The sequence below is a fragment of the Oryx dammah genome, unplaced genomic scaffold, assembly GCF_014754425.2.
Source record: "Oryx dammah isolate SB20612 unplaced genomic scaffold, SCBI_Odam_1.1 HiC_scaffold_23, whole genome shotgun sequence".
NCBI classification, from domain to species: domain Eukaryota; kingdom Metazoa; phylum Chordata; class Mammalia; order Artiodactyla; family Bovidae; genus Oryx; species Oryx dammah.
In genome coordinates, this window is record NW_024070207.1 from 1,986,291 (window position 1) to 2,010,230 (window position 23,940).

The following is a 23,940-nucleotide window of genomic DNA, read 5'->3' on the forward strand; positions in this document are numbered from 1 at the left end:
CCCGGATTGGGAAGATCCCCTAGAGATGAGAAAGGCTACCTACTCCAGCCTGGAGAATTTCAAGGACTATAGAGTCCATGGGGTCACGAAGAGTTGGACACAACTGAGTGACTTTCACTTTCATGGGAATAAGAGCAACTTAGCTAGTATTTTGCTTTGTTAGGAACTAATACAAAAACAATATTAACTGGATATACACCAAGAGTTAAAGTGCTGGAAAAATCTCTAAAAGAATGAACTCTCTCCTGGTTATTCGAATGGTTTTTATTCTTATATTAGATTATGCACTCCTTGTATTAAGACTTTCCTATTCATCTGTATTTTTCTGTATGTGCTACCTTTTAGAATTGATTCTTGCACAGCGTAAGCACTAAATTGATGCTTTTGAACTGTGGTGTTGGAGAAGACTCTTGAGAGTCCCTTAGATTGCAAGGAGGTCCAACCATTCCATCCTAAAGGAGATCAGTCCTGGGTGTTCATTGGAAGGACTGATGCTAAAGCTGAAACTCCAATACTTTGGCCACCTAATGCGAAGAGTTGACTCATTGGAAAAGACCCTGATGCTGGGAGGGATTGGGGGCAGCAGGAAAAGGGGACGACAGAGGATGAGATGGCCGGATGGCATCACCGACTTGATGGACATGAGTTTGAGTGAACTCCAGGAGTTGGTGATGGACAGGGAGGCCTGGTATGCTGTGATTCATGGGGTCGCAAAGAGTCAGAAAAGACTGAGCGACTGAACTGAAGTGACCTGAGGCACTAAATAATATTTGTTGAATTATTTAAAAGCTAGAAAAAAAAAAAAAACCTTAGTGAACATTCAATTTGATGGTTTAGCCATCTTTGTTCTTAGGTAGTAAATCTTTAAAAGGGACCTACCTTGGAAGAAAATCGTAAGAGATTAAACAAGAGAAGGGGAGAGAAATAAAATAGACAGAAGCAGTACAAGAGAGGGAGTGGAGAAGGGAAATATATAAGATGGGTGTAACAGAGGGAAAGAGAGTGACATAACATGAAAATATGAGAATAAAAGTAAGAAGAGATGAAAGAGTTTGAATTCCAACTCCTGGAACTTGGGCAAGTTATTTAGTATTTCTGTACTTCAGTTTCCTTAATTTAAGATGGAAATGATAATATAAGTACCTCACAGAACTGTGGAGGGTTTTAAATACATTAATATTATACTTGTAAAGCACTTAGAATAGTGCCTAATCTATAGGAAGTACATAGTTATAATTATTTTTATTCAATTTTATTCTGCTGAACTCAAATGCTGAGGGTACAAAGTTTAAGATCTTCCTTTTTACTAATGAGGAGTTTATAATATAGCTTGCCTGGAACCTGAAAAAGCTAAATATCCCCTCTTAATCATTCTTCTAATTATTGCCAGTCAGATATGACCTAAGTTATAATGCCTCCCAGTTTTCCTTTGGCAAGTTCTGATTTCTCCATGTTATCCTACTGTTATGATTAATTGAATTTATTTTTACTCTCAAAAATGTTCATTCTGGATAGTAAATTTGGGGATAATTCTACTTATATGTATGCTGAAAACTGTGCAAGATAGAATATTTAAAGATAATATTCTTTATATATATAATATAAAGATAATAATACTGCCAGAACTCAGAGAAGTCAAATCAGCAAACACATTGCAATAACACTGCTCGAGCTTCTTAAATGTTTAGAAAAGGTTAGTATGCCTTTAAACAAATTTCTTTAGGATGTTCCTTTCATGTAATTTTCAGAACCAAAGCGATAGTCACAGACCTTGTCCCTGTGGATAGTCACAGTGCATTTTAAGGAGTATCTCTAAAGGGAACCCAAAAGATCTTTGAAACATGTACAGCATCTGTGAAACATTTGTCATTTTAGCAAGTCTTTTTGTATTTACTCCCCACTACACACACACACACACACACACACACACACACACACACATAAGTAAAGAGATTTAAAATCCATTTTAAATCTGTTACTGCTTTATCATCACAAGATAAAAATTATTCTCTCAACACATATGGGAATATTGCTGATAAGGCCACCCTTTTGTGTTAGCACTCCCTTTCTTGAAATAAGTAACTGCAATCCTCTTCCTTTTTCTTGTAGAATTTATTTTCAATTGCTTTAATCATTTTTTACTGTTTTTCTTTGGGCATCTTCCTACTTCTTGCTTACATTGCACAGCCCCAAGATAAACTCCACATTCCAATAAAGGTCTGAACAATGCTGGAGAAATACTCAGGATTAACTTGTGATTCATAAGAGGATGAAAATGTTGCCAGAATTTCATAAGGTTCTATTTGGTCATGGTGGGCAGGTAGAATAAAGGACACATGTAAAATTTATTTATTTCAAATAATATAAAATTTTGAGATGGTTTATATAATTCTGCAAAAATTAATCATTAAAATTACTTAAAAAGCAGTCACCATTTTTAGGTGAACAGATTCTAGATGGTTTCATGATTCTTGCTTTTTGGTGTTCACATCTTTGTGTAATTCTATTCCCCTGAATGTGGGTGGGGTCTGTAACTTGATTACAATCTTTAGAATATGACAAAACCTATTGCACATCACTTTTGTGATTATTTAGGTTACATAAAAAATCTGTTTTGCTAGCTGAATTACTCTAGAGCTTCTTCATTGCTAGATTTGGAAAAATAACCATTTTAGGGGCTTACATGAAATAGACTCTAGGATCTGAGAGAAGTTTCAACCCACTATCCAGGAATAAACTACTACAGCTGCCAAAAGATAAAATCAGTCAATGATCTGAATGGGCTTGGAAGCACATTCTTCCCCAGTTGAAGCTTCAGATTAGAATGCAGCCTTGAATATTTTGATTTAGTCTTGTGAGACCCTAAGCAAAAGGGGCAACTTAGTCCTTTGCAAAAGGGGCAGCTTAGTCCTATGGAGTAGGGCATGGCAATCCACTCCAGTATTCTCGCCTGGAGAATCCCATGGACAGAGGAGCCTAGAGGGCTACAGTCCATGGAGTCGCAAAGAGTCAGACATGACTGAGTGGCTAAGAAGTTCTTTGCAAACCACATGACACAGAAACAGAAAATACAAAGGTTATTTTAAGCCTCTGAATTTATGATTTTTTTTTTAAAGCTAGGCAATAGATAATAGTGAATGACACTGCCTGGGTCATAGTTACTGGTCAAATTGTTCATACCCAACAACAATGAGCAAATGTCTAGATTACCACTGTGTTGACATTTGTGTCCTGATTTTTTATTGCATTATTCCTATTAGGAGTCTAAACACATCTAAAAGATGCTAAATTTAAAGGAAATATTGACTTGTTAAAATGTTGGAAGACGTCAGCCATGATACAACATTCTGCTGGTTTGACTCCAATAGTCATTAGTTGCCAGAGAAAATTCTTAATGAGTTCATTAAGTATTTAAAAATACTGTAGATATTGCTCACATCCCTGGTTGGTGTATTTCACATGGGTTTTAGTCCTAGGGTAGGACTGCTTAGGTTCATACCTACTCCTTATATTATTTTTTGTCTAGGTATTAACTAGTTTGCCTTTTTTTTTAAACCCCTGCACCATGTGGCTTATGGAATCTTAGTTCCCTGGCCAGGGATTGAACTGTGGGCCCCTGGCAGTGAATGAGCCTAGTCCTAATCACTGGACCACCAGGGAATTCCCACTTGCTTATTTATTCTTGATTTGCTTCTTCATTGCCCCTGTGTGGCTGCTGATTGAAATTCTATATCTTCAACTATGTTCTTCCTAACTACCTTGGGGACAAGCACCTAGACTTGAGAGAAAGACTGGGAGTGGATTCTTTTTTATTGCTAATCATTAAGAAAAATACAAAAAGCAAGGCCAATATATATATATATATATATATATATATATATATAGAACCAGGGAAGTGATAATGTTTCCAAAATTAATTCATCTTCTATAATTTCTGACTGCCCTATTTTTTGTGTGTGCTATAATACAATGTCATAACATTCACTTTTATTTTTTAATATAAATTTATTTATTTTAATTGGAGGTTATTTACTTTGCAACATTGTATTGTTTTGCCATACATCAACATAAATCTGCCACAGGTATACCCATGTTCCCCATCCTGAACCCCTCTCCCTCCTCCCTCCCCGTACCATCCCTCTGGGTTGTCTCAGTGCACCAGCTCCAAGCATCCAGTAAAATGTACAGTTCAGTGGTGTTTTGTATATCCACAGTTAAGTAAATATCACTACTCTCTAATTCTGAAACATTTTTCTCACTCTCCCCAAACAAAGACCATACATATTAGCAGTAGCTCTCTAACTTCCCTCCCCTTCTCTCAGCCCCTGGCAACTACTAATCTACTTTCTGTCTCTATGAATTTGCCTTTCCAAGCTATTTCATATGAGTGGTATTAGAAAAATGTAACTTTATTTCACCCCGCATAGTGTTTGAAGATTTATCCATGCTGTAGCATGTATCATTACTTTTTTTCTTTGTTATTGCCAAATAATATCTCATTGGATAGATATGCCACATTTTGTTTATTCATTAATTAGTTGAAGTCCATTTGGATTTTGACTATTAGGAACAGTGTTATTATAAACATTATGTGTGGATATTTGTTTAAATACCTGCTTACAATTCTTTTGAGTTTATATCCTTGAGTGGAATTGATAGGCCATATGCTAATTCTATACTTGATTCTTTTTGAGGAATTGTCTGACAGCTTTCTGAAATGGAAAATGAAAGGATCCTTGGGTTCTCTCCATATTTATTTAAGGCTCCAGCACACTAAATCTTTTCCCACACAGAAGTCCTAATTGAGTTCCATGTAGTCGCTTCATAATGCCCACCACCTATACTAACTTCTCAGTGCCATAAGATAGGAAAATAAATGATATGTCTATTTTGCTCTTGAAACAATTAACACTGCTGAGAAACTTTGTTTTGAGTGATGTTCATTTCTTCTCTGGTAGTTCAGTCAGTGAAGAATCTGCCTAAAATGTGGGAGACCTGGGTTTAATCCCTGGGTCAGGAAGATCCCCTGGAAAAGGGAATGGCAACCCACTCCAGTATTCTTGCTTGGAGAATTCCATGGACAGAGGAACCTGGTAGGCTACAGTCCATAGAGTCGCAAAGAGTCGGACACAACTGAATGACTAACACACACCCTATGACCATATAATTTATTACACAAACCAGGACATTTTGAGGGTGAAAATTGACCTATTGGTGTTTCTAGGAGAATGGTTATAAACCAGGACTATCCTGAAAAATTAGCACGTGTGGTAATAGCATTACAGTCTAACAAAAATGAGAATCTGGAACACTTTCTTCAAACCTAACAAAGTTAACAATTATAAGTATTTACCATGGAAAGAACTACTTTCATATTTATCATAGATTACCAGAAGGAACATATTTTAACCCTTTATTTGCTTTATTGCCTGTGTGCTATTGAATTGGAGGAGGTGTCACTGAGGAAAAGGGAAGCACTTATTTTCCTCATGTGGAGTCTTTTATGGAGTTTTCATATTTAAATTTAGCATTTACTAATTCTTTTAGAGCTTTTCTTTTTCAAAAATAAATTATTCCTGAACAAGCACTGATTCAGCTTCACCTTATGCTAGGCAGAGATTGAAAACTGATTTAGGGTAGTAACCATAGATTTCAAGGATTTAGTTTTGTTTTGTTTTGATATTGGAAATTAGGTTAACCCTTCACTTACCTCAACTGTATAAAAAATAATATTTTCAGAGCTTTAATAAAAGTTAAATCAGGACATTTTCATTTTTGTATAATTTAGTCATATAATTGCTACATACATCTATATGCTTGTATTAACATACTGTGTGTTTGCCCTGAGGAAATACACTCCCTATGTATGTATTCCTCCTAAAGTTTTGCATTTTAGGACATAAAAATTTACATCACTGAGTTTCTGGACTCTTAGCTTAGCCCATAAGATTAGAAGTGATACATATATATTTGATATATTATATATATATATATATTATATTTTTTCCTCCAGAATTATAAAATTATCATCTAAATTCACTTATTTCCACAGAAGATTTCATAGCATTAAGCAAATCTTCTCTCTCATTACAGAGACAATGAGAATTTTGAATCAGAAAGGAAGAGCATTTTTGATGCCTTTATACAAATCTTGTAAGCTTAATATCATCTCTAAGCAGAAAAAGCATTATGGTGGCTCTTACTAATATTGAGAAGCATGGACCAAAGAAACCTTAAGATTTTTGATTGTATGTTTCTGTATAACTCTAAGTTGGATTAGATATTAAGTTAATCCATATGTGAGAAATTACTATACTTCAATTCTGCAAGTTAGAGGCCCCACTGGTAAACAATTCAAAAAATGAATTTCATCTTCTTGCCTCCCCAAATAGCAAGAATGTTAGAAAAAGTAGCTGCAACTGACCTGATTTAAAGAAAGAATGTGCTCTTCAGAAATAGCAGTATTTCATCATTCTACAACAGATAGGCAGGCTCAGAGCATTCAGTTAATAATATATGGAGGGATAGAAAAATACATATGATTCTTCCTTATTGTCATTGTTTTGTTTTCTTGGTTACTGCCTCTAAATTGAAGATACTGCCCTGCAATCTGATATAGGTTAATTAAGAATTTGAACCAACAACATATTTTTGGTTAGCTGTTTATCTAATAAAATGTTCAGGAAAAAGGAATATATGATATTATAGAAATTGGTAATGGTAATAATAAAAATAACTAATTTCACTGATTATATTCTATGTCTAATATCATCTGAAGCACTATACACAGATACTTTTATTTAAAATTTACATCAAATCTGTGAAAGGGTATCATTTCATGGATCCATCCATTTTATTGTTTTTAATTTTTTTAAATTTATTATTATTTTTTTTTCCCCCATCCTGAACCCCCCTCCCTCCTCCCTCCCTGTACCATCCCTCTGGGTCTTCCCAGTGCACCAGCCCCAAGCATCCAGTATCATGCATTGAACCTGGGCTGGTGACTCGTTTCATATATGATATTATACATGTTTCAGTGCCATTCTCCCATGTCATCCCACCCTCTCCTTCTCCCACAGAGTCCAAAAGACTGTTCTATACATCTGTGTCTCTTTTGCTGTCTCTCATACAGGGTTATTGTTACCATATTTCTAAATTCCATATATATGCATTAGTATACAGTATTGGTGTTTTTCTTTCTGGCTTACTTCACTCTGTATAATATAGTTTATTTTATTTTATTTTAAATTTTTATTTTTACTTTATTTTGCTTTACAAGTACACTCTGTATAGTATAGTTTAGAAAATTGACTTGCCATCTTTACCCAGCTTGTTAGTGGCAGTGTTGGGATTCAAATTCAAAACAATTTTATTTCATTGCTCCAAGCTTATACAGTGTACAAACTTAAAAGTATCTGAAACATCCTTACGTTAAGTGTTCCTTCCAGACATGAAAATCAAATATACAAATGTATCATTTTCCATTTGGAGGAAACTTGGTTATAAAATTAGATGATTAAGCAAACAGGAAAGAAAACACCAGAGTTACTTTTTGAGGATGAGATCAAGCAAACTTAAAAGATCTCCTTGAGTATAGAACAGTCTTTTGGACTCTGTGGGAGAGGAAGAGGGTGAGATGATCCGGGGAAATGTCATGGAAACATGTATAATATCATATAAGAAATGAATTGCCAGTCCAGGTTCGATACAGGATGTTTGGGGCTGGTACACTGGGATGACCCGGAGGGATGGTATGGGGAGGGAGGTGGGAGGGTGGTTCAGGATGGGGAACACATGTATGCCCGAGGTGGATTCACGTTGATGTCTGGCAGAACCAATACAATATTGTAAAGTAATTAGCCTCCAATTAAAATAAATAAATTTAAATAAAATTTAAAAAAGAAATCAGCAAAAAGACAATTGCCAGGACACCAGTTCCTACAACAGAATGTATTCATTGTGATTTAAGAAAGTAACACAGCACAAAAGACCATAAATGAAATATATGAATATAAGAAGGACAAAAAAAAAATTCTTGAGGCAAATTCACCTCAGACTATAATCACACTAGCTATAGCTTCAGCTAAGACTGGGTTTCAGATGACAATAAAGGAGGTGAATCTATTTCGTGGTCTAAGAATGAGCATTTAGTAACTGGAGTAAAACTTACAAAGCTGGTTTTGGTGCACAATATTGTCAAATCAACTGAAACATGTTAACATATTCATGATGTGCCAAAAAGCTCGTTCTTTTTGACATTCTGATTCTATCACTATCTTTGTTCTAAGTTCTTCTTTGTGGAATTCTTAGCTGTTAAGATTGGCAACAGCCTAGGTTATTATTTCAAATCTGTCTAAGTTTATCAAGAGCCTTTATTTGTGTTATTAGTGAGGACTGCCATCCAGTGTTCAAGTTGATTAATAGCAACTAGCTCTTTTAGATTCAAGAAGCTACAACTTCCAAATACAGCACCGTTTTGTTTTTCTTTTTGTTTTGTTTTGTTTTGTTTTTAATATAGATAACACCAAGGTATATTTAGTTAAGTTTCCTGATCTATTAAGTGAAGAAATATAAGGGTGACAATGAGAGATACCTCAGTTCAGTTCAGTCGCTCAGTCATGTCCGACTCTTTGCAACACCATGAATTGCAGCACGCAAGGACTCCCTGTCCATCACCAACTCCCGGAGTTCACTCAGACTCATGTCCATCGAGTCAGTGATGCCATCCAGTCATCTCATCCTCAGTCGTCCCCTTCTCCTCCTGCCCCCAATCCCTCCCAGCATCACAGTCTTTTCAAATGAGTCAACTCTTCGCATGAGGTGGCCAAAGTACTGGAGTTTCAGCTTTAGCATCATTCCCTCCAAAGAAATCCCAGGGCTGATCTCCTTCAGAATGGACTGGTTGGATCTCCTTGCAGTCCAAGGGACTCTCAAGAGTCTTCTCCAACACCACAGTTCAAAAGCATCAATTCTTCGGCGCTCAGCTTTCTTCACAGTCCAACTCTCACATCCATACATGACCACAGGAAAAACCATAGCCTTGACTAGACGGACCTTAGTTGGCAAAGTAATGTCTCTGCTTTTGAATATGCTATCTAGGTTGGTCATAATTTTCCTTCCAAGGAGTAAGCGTCTTTTAATTTCATGGCTGCAATTACCATCTGCAATGATTTTGGAGCCCCAAAAAATAAAGTCTGACACTGTGTCCACTGTTTCCCCATCTATTTCCAATGAAGTGATGGGACCGGATGCCATGATCTTAGTTTTCTGAATGTTGAGCTTTAAGCCAAGTTTTTCACTCTCCTCTTTCACTTTCATCAAGAGGCTTTTTAGTTCCTCTTAACTTTCTGCCATAAGGGTGGTGTCATCTGCATATCTGAGGTTATAGATATTTCTCCCGGCAATCTTGATTCCAGCTTGTGTTTCTTCCAGTCCAGCGTTTCTCATGATGTACTCTGCATACAAGTTAAATAAGCAGGGTGACAATATACAGCCTTGACGTACTCCTTTTTCTATTTGGAACCAGTCTGTTGTCCCATGTCCAGTTCTAACTGTTGCTTCCTGACCTGCATACAAATTTTTCAAGAGACAGGTCAGGTGGTCTGGTATTCCCATCTCTTTCAGAATTTTGTACAGTTTATTTTGATCCACACAGTCAAAGGCTTTGGCATAGTCAATAAAGCAGAAATACATGTTTTTCTGGAACTCTCTTGCTTTTTCCATGATCCAGCAGGTATTGGCAACTTGATCTCTGGTTCCTAGGCCTTTTCTAAAACCAGCTTGAACATCAGGGAGTTCACGGTTCACGTATTGCTGAAGCCTGGCTTGGAGAATTTTGAGCATTACTTTACTGGTCCTATCACTTGATGGAAAATAAATAGGGAAGCAATGGAAATAGTGAAAGACTTTATTTTGGGGGCTTCAAAGTCACCACAGATGGTGACTACAGCTATGAAATTAAAAGACACTTGCTCCTTGGAAGAAAAACTATAACCAACCTAGACAGCATATTAAAAAGCAGAGACATTACTCTGCCAACAAAGGTCCATCTAGTCAAAGCTATGGTTTTTCCAGTAGTCATGTATAGATGTGAGAATTGGACTAAAAAGAAAGCTGAGCACCGAAGAATTGATGCTTTTGAACTGCAGTATTGAAGAAGACTCTTGAGAGTCCCTTGGACTGCAAGGAGATCAAACCAAGTCAATCCAAAGGGAAATCAGTTTTGAATATTCATTGGAAGGACTGATGCTGAAGCTGAAACTCCAATACTTTGGCCACCTGATGCAAATTGTTGACTCATTGGAAAAAACCCTGATGCCGGGAAAGATTGAAGGTGGGAGGAGAAGGGGACAAGAAGAGGATGAAAAGGATGAGAAGGTTGGATGGCATCACTGACTCGATGAACATGAGTTTGAGCAAGCTCCAGGAGTTGGTGATGGACAGGGAAGCCTGGTGTGCTGCAGCCCATGGGGTTGCAAAGAGTCGGACATGATTGAGCGAGTGAACTGAACTGAACTGAACTGAACTGAGGAAGCTCATATAATTGGAATCGTGCAATATTTGTCCATGTGTATCTGGCTTATTTCCTAAAGATTTATCCATGTTGTAGCAAATGTCAAAATTTCATTCTTTTCTTAGGTTGAAAATTATTGTATTGTATGTACCACATTTTGTTCATTTTTTTTTCTTTCACTGATGGACATTTGGGTTGATTCTTTTTGCTCTTATAATATTGCTATGAACATTGGTGTACAAATGTGTTTTCAACTCTGCTCTCAATTACATTAAATATATACTTAGAAGTAGAATTGCTGGATCATATGGTAATACTGCATTTAATTTTCAAGGAAATGCCATACTGTTTCAACAGAGAGAGTATCATTTTAAATTCCCATTAAAAATGCAGAAGGGTTTCAGTTTCTTGACATCATCACTAATGCTTATTTTTTTTTAAATTTTTTTCCCTACGATAATTATCCTAAAAGGTGTGAAGTGATATCTCATTGTCTTTTTTATTTGCATCTCGGTAACCATTAGTGACTTTGAGCATCTTTTCATGTGCTTACTGGCAATTAATATATTTTCTTTGGTGAAATGTCTATTCAAAATCTTTACCCATTTTTAAATTTGGTTGTATATGTGTTGTTGAGATGTGGAGATTCTTTGCGTATTCTGGAAAGAAAACCATTATTGAATATACAATTTGCACATAGTTTTCCTCTATTTCATGAGTGACTTTACACTCTGTTAATAATGTCCTTTGTTGTTCAAATCTAATTTCAATGAAGTCCAATATATCTATAGTTTTATTTTTTTGCCTGTATTTTGTTCTTACATCAAAGCTATCATTGATATATTTAACATCATAAAGTTTTCCCTTATCTTTTCTTTTAAGAGTTTTTAAACTTTAACTCATATTTAATCTTTTTTTTAATTTTCAGTTAATTTTTGTATAAAGTAAGGGTCCTTTTCAGTGAGTAGCCAATTTTCCCAAAACAGTTTTTTGAAAGAATTGTTCTTTCCACTTTTAATGGTCTTGGCACCTTTGTTGAAAATCATTTGAACAGGTATGTTGGGGGATTATTTCTTGGTCTATATTCTATTCCACTGATTTATATGTCTCTCTTTATGCCAGTACTACACTGTATTTTTGTAGAAAGATTTAAAACTAGAAGTGTGAGAGCGCCAACCTTACTTTCAAGATTATTTTGATTTGGAAGATCTTTTGAAATTCCATATAAATCTTAGGAAAAAATTTTCTATTTCTGCTGATAATATTGTTGGGATTTTGATAGGTATTTTGCTGAATCTGTAGATTGCTGTGGGTGATACTGATATGTTCCCAAGTCTTCCAATTTATAAATTTGAGATACTTTTCCATTTATTTATCTGGTTTAATAAATTTCAGTACATATTATGGTTTTTAGTTTTCAAGTCTTTTGCCTCCTTACTTAAGTTTATTCTTAAGTATTTCATTCCTTTTAATGCTATTGTAAATAGAATTGTTTTCTTAATTCCCTATTTACAATACTCATTATTATTACATAGACACACAAATCATTTTTGCATTTGATTTTCTGTCCTGCAACTTCACTGAATTACTTTGTTAGTCTTAATAGTTTTATGTGTGGAAACTTTAGGGGTTCCTATATAAAAGATTATGCCATCTGAAAACAAAGATATTTCCTTCAACAATAAATTTCCTTGCAACCATATTTTTTTTACTGTCTCTCATAAATGTTGGTACTTTATGTTTTCATTGTAATTTGTCTCAATATATTTTATAATTTCCCCTGTAAATTCCTCTTTGATCTGTTGGGTGTATATGTTGTTTCATTTTCACATGTTTGTGGATTTTCCTCTTTCCTTTCTGTTACCGATTTCTAGTAGTCAGGAAAGAAAATATTTCATTAATTTTGAAAAGCAAGATAATAATGTGCCATTTCTGGAAAAAGAGAATGTTTTCTTCTTTCCACATATTACTTTAAAAAATACTTTAACCTCTCTCCTGTTACATGGAAAATATTAATGACCACCTCCCTTTAGTCTTGTTTAGTGAAAAATCAATTGGTCATCTATGACTTGACTTAATTATTATTTATTTCACAGAAAGTCAAGGGTAAAATAAATAAGGTTAAAAAATAATTGATTATGTGTGTCAAATAATGCCAGACTCAAAGTCATACTCCCTGTTAAGAGCTCCTATCCACACTCTGTGTTCACATTTCAGGTACAGTCATCACTTTGTATCCCTAGTGATTTTGGACAGAGGCAACAGTAAGTGGCACCATAAGCAGCAGCTGGAAGCATGATTTTAGCTCCTGGACTGGGAGTCCTAGCCACTGGACTACAGGGGCCACCTGTTAGGGCCTGAGTCCTAAGCTCTTGTCTGTCTTGTCAAGAAAGAATTCAGGTGAGGAGGTAGAAGGTAAAGAGAAAAATAAAAAGTTTATTGGAAAAGAAAAGTTACATGTGGAAAAACACATGGGCATACTCATAGAGTTATGGCTTTGGGAAGTTTAAATCTTTTATAGTGGGGACAGTCTTCTGTGTCTTTGTTTTCTTTCTGGCCAATCATATTGTTTTGACTCCATGGCTATTTTGCCTCTGGACCCTCCCCTGGGTGTACAAACACCGCTCAGTTAAGATGGATCCCACAGGAAACGTTTATGGGAGGGAGTGGCAAAGTACTACGGTCCTGACGTTTCCTGCCTTTTTGGCCCCATGAAGGCTTTTGGGCATGTGCAATCACATGTATAGTCACACACTCCCAAGGGTGTGGAGTGAGTGACCTCCTAATCTTTTAACAGGTTTTACTCCCACTCTGTCCCTGCCATAAAAATTTAGCCCAAAGTCCAGTTATTTACCCTTTTCCTGTAGATGGTTTTGATATGGAGGTGTAGATATCAAAATATAGATAGGAGTTCAGCGATAAATATGTAGTCTTGGAGCCCATTTTCCTCTTGCTTCAAGAAATGTAAACAGGGAGCTGGTGATAAATGTCCAGCCTGGAGTGCATCTTCTTCTCATCCCAGGAGGTATGAATAGGAGGCCAGTTGTAAATGCCTAGCTATCTCTTTCCTCAATAAGGATTTGGTTTCAGGACATCCCCACCCCGCCACTGCCCTTGAATACAAAAATCTTTGGATGCTCATGTGACTTATAAACAAGATTGTAGTATTTGCATATAACCTAAACAAGGAGATCCAACCAGTCCATTCTGAAGGAGATCAGCCCTGGCATTTCTTTGGAAGGAATGATGCTAAAGCTGAAACTCCAGTACTTTGGCCACCTCATGCGAAGAGTTGACTCATTGGAAAAGACTCTGATGCTGGGAGGGCATCTACGACAGAGGATGAGATGGCTGGATGGCATCACTGACTCGATGGATGTGAGTCTGAGTCAAATCCCAGAGTTGGTGATGAACAGGGAGGCTTGGCATGCTGCGATTCATGGGGTCGCAAAGAGTCGGACACGACTGAGTGATTGAACTGAACTGAAACATACCCTCTATATACTTTTAAACATCTCCAGATTACTTATAATATACAATAAAGTGTAAACACTGTATAAATACCTGCTGGCTTGCAGCAAATTCAAAGTTTGTTTTCTGGAACTTTCTGGATTGAAAAATAAAATATATTTTTAATCAGTAGTAGGCTAAATCCTTGTATGCAGAAACCCTAGATACAGAGGGCTGACTGTATGATTAAACTGAAGGGCAGGTTGGGTCATATTTCTGCTTGAGTAGAAGGTAAGTGTGATGCAAATGAGGCAGAAAATTCTAGGAAAGGAAATTTGTTAGTCATTTTCAACTTTTCTTTTCCCATCTTTTCATTCTATTTTCTCGTTTTTAATGTTATTATCTCCCTATTTCTTTTCTTTTATCTGAATTTGAATGTTCTATCTTAAATATTATCTGCGTAGAATCTTTAGCTTTCAAAAATAATTTATTCATTATTTTTATATAGTCATAATAGCTTTACTCTGATTTCTAGTTGGATTGACCTGCCTTCATTTGAATTTCTTTTTAGTTTTGGTTCCATGCATAAATACTAACAAAGCTCACACCACCAGTATCTTGCTTCAATTACTGTTTATATTCTCCCCCTAAATATGCATTTAATGCCAATTGCAGGTAGTAATTGTTGCACATTTTTCTACCATTAATAAATATATATTTGTTTATGATCAAACTCAAAGGAGAGTAAAATAAAAATATGGGGTGGCACTGTTCAGAGAAAACTCTGTTTACAGGTTAATATTGACAGAGGCTTGTCATGTATTAGTCTTTTTAAAGCTGTGGAAGAGATTTTAAAATCACTATTTTACATTGTTGAATGATGGTCACCTTATTGAACAATTCCATTCCTTGAAGAGATAATTAACTCATTAGTATTTCTATTGGCTTAGTAAATGAAACTCTAAACTCTCTAATCTTCACAGCAACAACAACAACAAAACCATTATTTAAAAAAAATATGGATTACTTTTTTATCAATTTGCATTACATCTACTATTTTGATTTTGTTTTAGAGGGAACAAAATTAGTCAGTGATTTCCATGACATAAAGATTTTAAAAACCAAGTGTCTGTTAAACTTTAGGGTTAATATATAATTTCTTTGGTTTTGAATTCAGAAATTGGGGCCCCAAGGAAATAGTCCAACTCTACTATAAAAAATATTGTATTCTGAAAGCCTTAGGCATATGGTTTATTATATAAGCTCCTGTACTAGGGTAAACAACAGAAGGACTGCCTTCCAGTCTGTCAACTCTGCAGGTAATGACCTCTCTGTTGCCCATGAGATAGCTGTTGTCAAGCTTCCCTGCAAAGAACACTGGACAATAAATGCAGTTACTGTCCCCCTGCCTTCTTTCTGACCATGGTATACTTTTAAACCTTTTCTTTAAAAATGTGTGCAAATAATTAGTTTATTATTGAATTAACAGCTCCTGAGGTAGACTGAAATATCACCAACTAGAGGGTTTTGGGGAGCATTGACTTGAAAGACGCTACTTCTGTTACAATGAAACATGAATGTCAATATCCTTCAAGGTCATTAAGAAAAAACACTTGTTAAAATATTGCTAACACTGGTGTCTGATGGCTTATATGTCACAGGCAGTTGTAATTGGTTTCATGTGTAATTTAATCAGTTATTTTAATATAGATTACCCTATCACTTTTACATGATGGAACAGACTTCTTTGTTTGTCATTCACATCATATTTATGTCGTTTAAAAAATGATGAGTCCTGTTTAAACCAATCTTATTTGGGGTTTACATTAATTGCTGGGCTAAATACTCTCTGTTAACTTTCAGAAATTATTTTAGTGGAATTTCAAGAAAGAGTCACATACTGAAACTATAAAGCTCAGAAATATTCTCAAGAAAAATTGTAGTTCTGAGTGTTACAATAGCTCCCCCATGAGAGGAGAAAATCTGAAGATAGTGCCTGTCTGAATATGAAAATGCTGTCATTATCTATAGGCTAAAATCTGATTTACTTAGTCTGTAGGGCTTTCTTGATAGCTCAGTTGGTAAAGAATCCACCTGCAATGCAGGAGATCCTGGTTCAACTCCTGGGTCATGAAGATTCGCTGGAGAAGGGATAGGCTACCCACTTCAGTATTCTTGGGCTTTCCTTGTGGCTCATCTGGTAAAAAAAATCCACCTGCAATGTAGAAGACCAAGGTTGGGAAGATCCCCTGGAGAAGGGAAAGTCTACCCTCTCCGGTATTCTGCCCTGGAGAATTCCATGGGGTCGCAAACAGTCGGACATGACTGATCGACTTTCACTTTCAGCATCAGAATACTTCACCATTTAATTCCTGCTATTATCTAACAGAACTCCATATTTATTTAGCTTTAAAAATGTTTATCAAGCATACACTATTTTACATTTGTGCTTTTTTTTGGTCACGCTGTTCCCTCTGCATGGAATAACTTTGCCAAATCTGATTCACCTGGTGAAATCCCACCCAGTTAACAAAACACTATTCAAACGTAAGGTTGTTATCATAGCTTCAAGTAGAATGTCTTAGTTTCAGTTCTTCCAAAAGAAGACCTGAGACAAGGATTCAAGGGCAAGTAGTTTATTTTGGTGTTGATCTCCAGAAATTCTGGTAAGGAAGCAAACAAATGAGACAGAGAAAATAAAATGAAGGGAAAGAAGTCATTAAGATGATACATTTTCAAGCAAGTTATTGTAGATGAAAAAATATTGCTTGTCACAATAAACACAGAATGTTGCACCCATTAAACCATTGCATTATAGCCATCCTCACGGTGAGCTCTGAGGGAACTCAGGATGGAGGATCTCCCCCTCCCTCATCTAGCAGTCAGCTGCTGCAGCCAACCCACTGGTTCTCCCTGAGGGGATTCAGGATGAGAAAAGATGGGTTACTGCCACCAGATAGCTGAAGTGATATTAAAGGAATGATTTCAATGAGCCCAGACTATTGCATATTCCCATACATAGAAAAACACTAAATTCCTTAACTTGAGATATCTAATTTTCTTTAATTAACAGCAATCTTTTGATGTTCTGGACTACCTGGTCTCTGTGGCAAAAATTCCTGAGTATCCTGGCTCCTTCCCTTGCCTCTTTGGAGCACTGTGTCCCAAGCTTACCCCTTACTTTTGTCCCCTGAATAAAATACAACTCTCAGCTTTTAGGTTGTGCTTTTTAAAAGTTTCATTCAACATGATCAATGGTCACAATTAGAACTCTGAGAGTCAGTATAGAATGTCAGGATTACTCCATCCAAAGGGAGAGGAAGGTAGGGTTTTATTCATAAGCCAGTCATTGGCTGAGAACTACACGTGGGGGCTTTTATTGATAACTATTTAGAATTTGTTTCTTACTCTACACTTTCACAAAGTGATTTGGAGAAGCCAGAGGAAACCTTCAGCAGTGAGTCACAGTTCCTAGTTGTTAGAAATCTGGCTGGTGTGCATATAAATGGTAAGTGTGTGATTGGGCATTGAGAGGGTATGCAGCAGTTTTTAGGGGTGCTTCTTTGGAATCAAAAATAATTATCAATTGATCTCTTTTAAATACTACATTATAGGAAACATCTGTGATCCTTATGTAGATACAGAATGTCACCTGCTGTGTCAGTAAACAAATGATATTGTGGCCACAAAGCCCTCAGTCACCACAGCTCACCCCATGGGGCACTCTTAGGGATTCAAGATGAGAAAACACAGAATACTGGTCCCAGATAGCTGAAGTGGCTATCAAAGGAATGATTTCAATGAGCCCAGACTCCTGCATCTTCCCATATTTAGAAAAGTGTTAAATTCATTAGCTTGAGATGTCCAGCTTCCTTTAATTAACAGTAATCTTTCATGTTCCAACTACCTGATTTTTGTTGTAAAACTCTTACGTATCCTGGTTCCTCTCCTACCTCTTTGGAACAGTCCCTCAGAGCTGAGAGGCTGCCTTCTGGGCTTAAGTCCTCAGAAATTCCATCAGATAAAATATACTTCTCAACTTATAGGTTGTGCATTTTTTTTTCCAGTTGACACTTATGAGGATATGTTTTTGTAAATTTTATGAAAATATCATAATTTCTATTTGTATAGAGCATATTCTATATTCTCCTCTATAGAAATCTGAGTCCTTTAAATAATATCTCTGTCTTCTACATTACTGTTGTATGCTCTGTGAATTAACTGATACGTCCTTCTTTGCTAATACTCTCTTTCTTCTCAATTCTTCTTAATCTTTATTTTCTACTTAATGACTTATCAGAATTCACAGTTCTTATGAGACAGGCAATGGACTAATTTTTCTAAAAACATCAAGTATTTCCCAAGTAGTCATATATACCAAACAAAATTCAAACCAAGGGTTTATACCTACAGATAAATGCATTATTTCTGCTCTTAAGAAGCATACTTTGGTCATGCTTGAGGATAGTTAAAATCTCTATAAACAGTTCATTCATCCATACATTCAATAAATATTTTCAAACACGTATTAAGGGTCAGAAACTTCACTAGTTGTTAATGGTATAATGATATGTAAAACACAGTTTTTGCTTTCATAGAATGTATATTCCACAAAGGACACTAATCAAATATTCATACAAATGTTCTTGGAGAATTGTATTAGAAACCAAGATGTGGCACTAGGTGTTACCATGATAGTACTACTACTTCCTGGCTGTCTCACCTGACAGAGCCAGGAAATTTGTGTGTACACACTTTATATATATATATATATATATATATATATATATATATATACTTTTGTATGTAACCATGCATAGCTATATTAAACTTATGAGTTCATAACTAATGCTTCAAAATCTAATTCATTACCACATAGAGAATTCTAGCCTTTTCCTTTCTTTTGCTTATTTGTAACCTTTCACTCCAATAGTGAGAATCCTGGCTCCTGGCATTTACATTGCAGTTATGTACTTGTTCAATTCTAGTAAACAGCTATATCAATATCAGAATTGATAACCCATTCTTTAGTGGGAAACAACTTTATCTACATGAGTATGGTGCTAATATTCAGTTCTTTTGTCTTTAGTCTTACAGAATCCACTCATTCCCAAAGTTAGGTTAAAACTTTCCCCCCCTGCACTTGCTTCAATGAGGTGATTTCATGCTTTTGTAGGCAACATTGTTTTTTAAAAAAATATTTTCTGTTTATTGATGTATAGTTAATTTACAATGCTGTGTTAATTTCCTTCTGCAAAGCAGTGATTCTAGTATACATATATGTATACTTTTTAAAATATTCTGTTCCATTATGTATTATCACAGAATATTGAATATAGCTCCCTGTGCTATACCGTAGGATTTTGCTATTTATCCATTCTATATATAGCAATTTTCATTTGCTAGTCTTAAACTCTCAGACCATCTGTCCTCCACACCCTCTCCCCCACGGTAACCACAGGTCTGTTCCCTATGTCTATGAGTCTGTTTTCATTTTGCATAATAGATATGTTTATTTGTGTCATATTTTAGATTCCACATATGAGTGATATCATATAGTATTTGTCTTTTACTTCACTTAGTATAATGATCTCTGCTGCTGCTGCTAAGTCGCTTCAGTTGTGTCCAACTGTGTACGACCCCATAGATGGCAGCCCACTAGGTTCCGCCGTCCATGGGATTCTCCAGGCAAGAACACTGGAGTGGGTTGTCATTTTCCTTCTCCAATGCATTGAAGTAAAAAGTGAAAGTGAAGTCCTTCAGTCATGTCCGACTCTTAGCGACCCTGTGGACTGCAGCCTACCAGGCTTCTCCAACCATGGGATTTTCCAGGCAAGAGTACTGGAGTGGGTTGTCATTGCCTTCTCCGATAATGATCTCTAAGTCCATCCATATTGCTGCAAACAGCATTATTTCATTCTTTTTTATGGCTGAATAATATTCCATTGTATATATGTACCATATTTTTAAAATATTTATTGATTTATATTTAATTGATGATTGATTTACAATATTGATTTGATTTCTGTCATACATCAACTTGAATTAACTCTAGGTGTACATATGTCCCCTCCCTTTTGAATCTCTCTCCCACCTCCCACCCATCCCCACCCCTCTAGGTTATTACAGAGCCCCAATATGATTTCCCTCAGTCATAAATCAAATTCCCATTGGCTGCCTATTTACATATGTTGATGTGTATGCATCCATGCTACCCTCTTCATTTATCTCACCCTCACCCTCTTCTCCCCAACCCTTGTTCATAAGTCTGTTCTCTATGGGTCTTCATTGCTGCTCTGCAAACTATATATATATATATATATATATATATACACACACACATATATATATACACACACACATATATAATGTATATACATATATATAATATTTCATTGTATATATTTATACACACACGCATATATATGTATATATCTCACATATTTTTTACCCATTCATCTGTTGATGTATACTTAGGAAATTTCCATGACTTGGGTATTGTTATTAACCTCATTAATATAGTGGTGCATGTACCTTTTTAAATTATATTTTTGTCCAGATATATGCCCAGGAGTGCGGTTGCTGGATCATATGTTAAGTCTATTTTTAGTTTCCTGAGGAACCTCCATACTGTTTTCCATTGCAGCTGCACCAACTTGCATCTCCACCAATAGCATAGCAGGATTTTCTTTTCTCCAAACCCTCTCCAGTATTTTACTTTTTAATGATGGTCAGTATTTTACTTTTTAACGATGGCCATTCTGACGGGCCATTCTGGTACCTCATTGCAGTTTTGATTTGCATTTCTCTAATAACTAGTGTGATCAGCCCTGGGATTTCTTTGGAAGGAATGATGCTAAAGCTGAAACTCCAGTACTTTGGCCATCTCATGCGAAGAGTTGACTCATTGGAAAAGACTCTGATGCTGGGAGGGATTGGGGACAGGAGGAGAAGGGGACGACAGAGGATGAGATGGCTGGATGGCATCACTGACTTGATGGACGTGAGTCTGAGTGAACTCCGGGTGTTGGTGATGGACAGGGAGGCCTGGCGTGCTGCAATTCATGGGGTCGCAGAGTCGGACAGGACTGAGCGACTGAACTGAACTCAACTGAAATGAATAATTAGTGATGTTAAGCATCATTCCTTTTCCTTCTTGACCACCTGTATGTCTTTGGAGAAATGTCTGTATAGGTCTTCTGTGCATTATTTGATTGCTGTTGTTGTTGCTGAGTTGTATGAGTTTGTTTATGTATTTTGGAAATTAAACCTTTGTCAGTTGCATCATTTGCAAATATTTTCTCCCAGTCTATAGTTTGTCTTTTGTAGTGTTTATGGCTTCCTTTGATTAGGTCCCACTTGCTTATTTTCTCTATTTCTCTCTCTCTTTTTTTGCCTCAAGACACTGATCTAAAAACAATGTCATGATTTATGTCAGAGAATGTTTTACCTGTTCTTTATTCTAGGTGTTTTGTGGTGTCATGTCTTATATTTAAATATTTAAGCCATTTTGAGTTTATTTTTGTGTATGGTGTGAGGGTGTGTTCAAATTTCATTAGTTTATATGTAGCTGTCTAACTTTCCCAACATCACTTGTTAAAGAGACTGACTTTTTGTCTATTTTATATTCTTGCCAAAATTATTTGATTTTAGGGTGTGTATGTGTATGTGTGTGTGCATGTGTGTGTGTGTTTTGTCTGTGTCACACAACTTGCAAGGTCTTACTTCTCTGACCAGGAATTGAACCCAGGCTTCTAGCAGTGGAAACATGGAATCCTAATAACTGGATGGCCAAGGAATTCCGTATGTGTGGGTATAGATTGTTTTATAAAGCACTACATTCCACACTGGAATTCCCTGATCTCCTAAATGATTTTTAATTTTCAAATATTATTTTACTCTTGGTACTGTTGAATATCAATTTTATTAAATTATGTTTCTTCAACTATTGAATTGATCATGTGATCTTTTCCCTTTTGCTTGATAATATGGTGAATTATATTGTTTTTGAATATATTAAAGCTTGAATTCTTGGGTTAAGCTATAATGATATATTCTCTTTTTATGAACTATAGAATTCATATATGTATATATGTATACATATACAAATATTTTTCTTTTTGTCCACACATGTAGCTTGGAGGATCTTAGTTCCCTGACCAGGGATTGAAGCCAGGTTATGGCAGTGAAATTTCTGAGTCCTAACCACTGGACCACTAGAGAATTCCTGTGTATGATTTTTGCATAATATTTTCTGTTTTCATAAGTGAGATTGGACAATAGTTTCTTAATACTGTCATTTTCATGTTTTTTTAATCTATGTAATTCTAGCTTTATAAAATGAATTGGAGATTGTTCCTTCTGTTCCTACACCTTGCCAGAATTTGCAAAACATTGCATTCATTTGTTCAATGTTTTGCAGATTTCATAAGTGAAACAAAATGAGCTTCATGTTTTGTTAGTAAGAAAATTTAACATATTTCAGATTCAAAAGTTTACTTCATGCTTGCAATTGTCTTTTTTTCTTGATTGAAACATAATCTATGCATTCTAAAATTTCCTTTCAAAGTGTGCAATAAAGTCATTTCAGTAGTATATTCACAAAATTATGTAACCATCACACAATAGAATAAAATTATTCTTTAATTTTAAAATAAATGCATCACTCCCCACAAAAAATCTCATACACATTAGCAGTCATTCCAAATTCCTCTGCCCCTTGAAACCACTATAAACAGATTCTGCATGTATAAATTTGCTTAACCTAATCTGGATATTTCATATGAATAGAATTATTCATTAACCTTCTGTGTTTAGCTTCTTTAACTTAGCATGATTTGTAACATGTATCAGAATTTTATTTATTTTGAAAGCTGAAAAATATCCTATTGTATGTATATATATGTATATTGTATGGTTACCCTTTCAGCAGCTGATAGCCATTTGGTTTGTTTACATTGTGGGGGTGGGTATTTTGAATAATGGTGTTATGGTCATCCATTTATATGTTTTGTGTCATCATGTATTTTCAATTTTGTTGGGTATATATCTAGGAGTGGAATTATTGAGTTATAAGGTAATATGTGTGTGTGTATATGCATATATGTGTTATAAGGTAATATAAGGTTTTGCACACACACACGTGCATATATATATATATATACATATCATATCTGTTTTCCAAAGCAGCTGCATCATTTTACATTACTACCAGAAGGATATGTTGTTTCAAACTTCTCCACATACTTATTGACAACTGTTATTGTCTGCCTTCTTTGTTTAGGTATCCTATTTCACAGAACCTCTTGATGAAAGTGAAAGGGGAAAGTGAAAAAGATGGCTTAAAATTCAACAACAACAAAAAATTCAACATTGAGAAAACTAAGATCATGGCAGCCAGTCCCATCACTTCATGCAAATAGATGAGGAAACAAAGCAAACTACGACAGACTTTATATTCCTGGGTTCCAAAATCACTGAAGATGGTGACTGCAGGCATGAAATTAAGAGATGCTTGCTCCTTGGAGGAAAAGCTGTAACCAACCTACACACCATATTAAAAAGCAGAAACATTATTTTACTGACAAAAGTCTGTCTAGTCAAAGCTATGATTTTTAAAGTAGTCATGTATGGATGTGAAAGTTGGACCTTAACAAATGCTAAGAACCAAAGAATTGATGCTTTGGAACTGTGGTGATGGAGAAGACTCTTGAGAGTCCCTTCGAGAGCAAGGAGATCAAACCAGTGAATCCTAAAGGAAATCAGTCCTGAATATTCCCTGGAAAGACTGATACTGAAGCTGAAGCTTCCATACTTTGGCCATCTGATGCAAAGAACTGACTCATTGGAAAAGACCCTGATGCTGGACAAGATTGAAGGCAGGAGGAGAAGGGGAGGACAGAGGATGAGATGACTGGACAGTGTCACCGACTTGATCAACATGAGTTTGAGAAAGCTCCAGGAGTCGGTGATGGACA